The sequence below is a fragment of the Silene latifolia genome, chromosome 3 (assembly GCF_048544455.1).
Source record: "Silene latifolia isolate original U9 population chromosome 3, ASM4854445v1, whole genome shotgun sequence".
Taxonomy (NCBI): Eukaryota; Viridiplantae; Streptophyta; class Magnoliopsida; order Caryophyllales; family Caryophyllaceae; genus Silene; species Silene latifolia.
In genome coordinates, this window is record NC_133528.1 from 62,949,771 (window position 1) to 62,955,340 (window position 5,570).

Below are 5,570 nucleotides of genomic sequence, written 5' to 3' on the forward strand. Positions count from 1 at the left end.
TTGTATTTTCCGACCTAAGAAGAATTTCAATTCTCCCATCATACTCATCTCGAACTCGGAAGTCATCAGCTCAAAAAAATACTTGCACAAGCCTCGGTTGGTCGATCCAAAGATAATATCATCAACGTAGATTTGAACAACTAAAAGGTCAGAACCCTTGGATTTTAGAAATAAGGTTTTATCAACAGATCCTCTACTCAATCCACTGTCAAGTAGAAACTTTGATAATCTGTCATACCATGCCCTTGGTGCTTGCTTTAATCCATATAGAGCTTTATCTAACTTGAAGACGTGATCTTCAAATTTGCTATTCTTAAATCCAGGGGGTTATTCTATGAAGACTTCTTCCTGTAGATACCCATTTAGAAATGTTGTCTTGACATCCATCTGGAAGAGCTTCATCCCTTTATGAGCTGCGAATGCTATTAGAAGTCTAATAGCTTCAAGACGAGCAACAGGTGCGAAAGTCTCGTCATAATATATCCCTTCTTGTTGATTATAACCTTGAACCACCGATCTTGCTTTGTTTCTGATAATGACTCCGGCATCATCTAGTTTGTTCCTAAAAACCCACCTTGTACCAATGTCAGATCGATCCTTTGGTCTAGGAACTAAGTGTCAAACCTTATTTCGTTCGAACTGTTGTAGCTCTTCTTGCATGGCTATGATCCAGTCTGATTCTGCAAGAGCTTCATTGATATTTGTTAGTTCGATCATGGATAGGAATGAGTAGAAAGAGAAGAAGTTATTCAAGGATCGTGTTGTTTGAACACCCTTCTTAATATTTCCAAGAATATTGTCCATTGGGTGTGAGCTCTTGTATTTCCATTTGGTTGAGGTAATTGGTTCTTCATCATTATTTAAGCTTGACCCAACTTCATTTGGCTCGGAGTTGGAGGAAGTTCCCCTTGAATCTAATCCAGGTGTTGTATTAGAGCCGTTTATAACTTCGGACTCTACACCTTGATTTGATTCAATGTTATAGTAACATCACCTATAACATTAGTTTGGGAATCCTTATTTTGTGTCAATGTTATAGTATCATCAACTATAACTTTGGTTTTCTCCTTTTTATCTTTTGAAGAAAGATCAAGTTCATCACTTGTTCCTTCAATCTCATTGTCCTCCAATTCCAATTACGGGGGATCATCTCTAGAAAGACGAAAGTCGGGTTCATCCAAGTATTCTTCCGCATCCTGTAAAGGCTTATCGAACACGTTATCTTCATCAAAAATAACGTGGACACTTTCTTCAATACAGAGAGTTCTCTTATTGAAGACTTTGTAAGCCTTTCTATGATCCGAGTATCCTATGAAAATTGCCTCATCACTCCTAGGGTCGAATTTGCTTAACCTATTCTTACCATTATTGTGAACAAAACACTTACTCCTAAAACAACGAAGATGAAAGATGTTAGGTTTGCGACCTCTTAGAAGTTCATAGGGGGTTTTCTTAAGAATAGGTCTTATCATAGCACGATTATGAATATAACAGGAAGTACTAATAGCTTCAGCCCAAAAGTTACGAGGTAAACCACTGCACAAAAGCATCGTACGAGCCATATCTTCCAGTGTTCTATTCATACGTTCAACGACACCGTTTTGTTGTGGAGTTCTTGGTGCAGAAAAGTTATGTCCTACACCATTAACTCTACAATATTCTATGAAGGCTTGGTTATCAAATTCAGTGTCATGATCCGTACGAATAGACACAAGGTTAGTCTTATATTTATTTTGAACACGTTTCATAAGACAATCAAATTCATCAAACGTTTCATCTTTTGAATGAAGAAAGATAGGCCATACATACCTTGAGTAGTCATCTACGAGGACAAATAAATACATGGATCCTCCTCACCTCCTTACCTTCATAGGACCACATAAATCCATGTGTATCAGTTCCAAAGCTTGATTTGTGCTTACTACTCTTTTAGGTTTGAATGATGATCTTACTTGTTTGCTGATGTGACCATAATTTAAGCATATTTAGTCCTCGAATTAGCCTTGTTCCAATGCTTTTTAGTGCATATTTGGGTCATTTATTGTCTTTAGTCCTTTGTTTTGCATATTCTTTGAGGTTTTGTGTCCTTGGTAGGAAAGGAGTGCAAACCTTGCATTTTCATGGCAAAATGAAGCTAAATTGATTGAATTCAATGACCAAGCATCAAGGAGAGACAAGATTAAAAGGCCTTTGTACATACTATATGGGCAATGATGAGAAAAGATCCTTGCATCCCCGAGGAAATCCTCAAGGATTTTATGAAGAAAAAGGAAGAAAAGAAGAAGGAATGAAACTGTTTGACAATCCGTGCGGATTGCCCTGAAGACGCCCGTCCAAAGCCTACAATCCGAGCGTCTTCCTCAGCTGGACGCTCGGCCAAAACCTCCACAAGACGCCTGTCTTCCCCCTCTGGATGCCCGTCCAGAAGCACCCAAATCCGCCCGTCCCGTGCCTAAGACGACCGGATTCCCAGACAGTCCATTTCGTCTTCTATAAGCTTCAAGGAAGGATGCGCATCTTTTTCTAAGACCGGCGAAAAAGAGACCGGAGTCTCCCTAGAGACCGGCGATTCCTCAAGGACTTAATCGTCATTTAAGCCCTTAGTAAACCCTAATTTATGTACCTAATCCCCACTATAAATACCTCATTAGTCTAATTAGAAGAGGATGTTCTTCTTAGCAATCCTTAGTGTAGTTAATATCATTCAAATCTCTCTTTAATCTTGTAATCAACATTTAATCAAGTTTTAATACAAGTTTTATTTCCTTAATCTCTCTCTTGTTCATCCTTTATTTTGGGTAATTGAAGATTATTTGGGTTATTATTGGGAGATTGACAACCTTCCAATCAAGCATCAAGTACTTCTATTATTCTTTGCTTTGTTATTGGAATCATTAGTAGGTATAATTCTCTTAATCCCTTTTTAATTATTGTTAATCACTTTCATTTATTCATCATGTTTCACTTTGTTGGTATGATTGACAACCTTGCTAGCATGTTCAACATGATAATGAGTGAGTAGTTTCCTTAACTAGGGTTAATGGGTAATAAGGGGAAACCAACATGGGGAATGATTCATGCTTAATTTAATATGTTTTCATAATTTATTTGCTTGCTTGTTGTGATCTTAACTTATGCACATGTTATGTTTGATGAAATGTGAGCCTATAAATCCTTGCATTTTTTACCCATCACCTATCTTTTCAATGAGACTTGTAAGACATAAACCAACTCGAGTCTCATTAGACCATGCATATTTTTGAGTAGGGAAGATTAAGTCGACTTGTAGGTGTTGTACAATCTAATCGATTCGGCTCCGGGACCCAAACTTTCCTAAGATTGTAAGATATAAATCAACTCGATCCATCACAACAATAATTGCTTGCTTATAATTTGAGAATATGTTTGTATGATCAATTCCCATGAATCCCCTATGACCCCATGACACCCTAGTGCTTTTTATCAATTGTTTAAATCCCTTTTTATTCATCTTGCTTGTTCACTTTTATTGCTATTTAGTTTAGTGATCTTCTACTTCAAACCTCAATTGTGACACCCTTAGACACCACTAGTTGCAATAGAAAATCTCATCTCAAATCCCGTCCCTTGGGATCCGACCTTTACTTGCCTCTTTACTTGTAGAGTTGTTTGTGAAGTTATAAATTGTGTTTTGGTCTAGGTGCTCCTAACGACAACTACTGAAAACTAAACCCCTCATAAGGGATCACGACCAAAAATGGCGTCGTTGCCGGGGACGGTGTTAACTTGATTTAGATTTTCTTGTATTGTTATTAGTTGTGTCTTTCTTTGCCTTGGGGAAGTAAAACTCCTCAAGGTTTGTTCTAATTATTTTCGAGTTGTTTGATATTTTGCATGTCTAGAAGGTCACAAGGTGACTTGTTACCCTTTGATCACGAAATTGAAAGGACTTTGACAACTAATAGCAGACTTGCTAGGAGAACTTTGAGAGGTATCGGTGAGGTTGTAGATATTCAACCAAATACTATTGAGTTCATCAACCCTTTTGCAAGAGAAGGTGAGGAGAACCCATCACAAAATCCAATACAAAATCAACCCACAATGCCTAAGTTTTCATCACATTCCGTACCCACCGAGGAGAACCTACCCAATGGTGTACTCCCACACCACAACATCTAACCGGAAATTTTATTGCCAAATCCGCATTTATCCAATTAGTGGAAAGAAGCCAATTCGGGGGGATACCTAGTGAAGACCCTCATTCTCATATGGAGAGTTTTTGCGACTATTGTGATGCGATTTCTCAAACCGGTGTAACTCAAGACCAAATTCGATGGGTCTTATTTCCTTTTTCTCTAATTGGCACCGCGAAACAATGGTTGAAAGGCCTTGATAAGGCTACTCTCGGAATTGATTCTTAGAAGAAGTTGGCTCTAGCTTTCTACAAAAAGTTCTATCCACCGGAAAAGACTAATATGCTAAGAGCTCAAATTAAGGGCTTTAAGCAAAAAGATGAAGAATCTTTGTATGAAGCTTGGGAGCGATTCAAAGGAATTTGTCGCTCATGTCCTCATCATGGACTTAGCGAGTGGTTCTTGGTACAACAATTTTGGAACAGTCTTTATGAAGATTCAAGAAACATTCTCAACATGGGATCAAATGGAATGTTCACCGAAGTTGATGACAATCAAACTTGGAACAAAATTGAGGAAATGGCGGTCTATAACTCACAATATAGTAGACCTCGCAAGGCTACTAGAGGAGGAAAGCATGAAGTGGACTCCATTACTCAATTGGGTGCTCAACTTAGTGCTCACATTGATACCATCAATTTGAAGTTTGAAAGAGCTATGGCTAGACTTGAAGAAGCCTCAAAATCACCAAAGCATCATGTTAATGCCATGACGGCATCTTCATCAATCCCAAGTGGGATATGTGAGAATTGTGGAACTTTAGGACATGACCAAAGTGAATGTAGGGGAACAAATGAACAAGTAAATGCTTTTCAAGCATACAAGAGTGGTACCCCTTATTCAAACTATTACAATGAAAACACCAAATTCCATACAAATCTCTCATACAAAAGCCAAAATGTTCAAAACCCTCAACCAACATACACCCCACCTCCCATGAGAAACCAAAATCAAAGACCCTTTTACAACCAAAACCAAGGTTACCAAAATCAAACTCCATACAATCAAAAAAATAATCAAGGTTTTGATGTTCAAAAAGCAGTCCTCCAAATGCAAAAGAATCAACAAGAGTTTTTCACTCAAATGCAAAAAGATAGTCAAGCAAAGGAAATCACCATCAACAACATCCTAGCTCACACCAAAATGTTGTAAACCCAATTGACTCAACTAGCATCTTCAAGCTCACAAAGACAAAAGGGGCAATTACCACCTCAAAGTAATCCCCTAAGACATGAAACGGTTAGTGTCATTCACTTGAGAAGTGGTACAAGGTATGAAGCACTGAAGAAGCAAGTTGAGGATGAAGTTGTGGAAGCTAGTGACAAAGAAGAAATTGTGCAAAACTCCAAGGATGGAGAACCATCAAAAGAAGAAATTTAAAAGAAAAATGAAGACAAG

General features: G+C 38.0%; 1 non-coding gene across 1 annotated transcript; it reads right to left on the bottom strand.

Annotated features, from left to right (window-relative positions):
• Positions 1–4,454: 4,454 nt before the first annotated feature.
• LOC141650606 (small nucleolar RNA R71) lies at positions 4,455–4,561 on the bottom strand. Its single transcript, XR_012546629.1, has one exon. It is a non-coding gene; the product is annotated as a small nucleolar RNA R71 (small nucleolar RNA).
• Between the last annotated feature and the right edge of the window lie 1,009 nt (positions 4,562–5,570).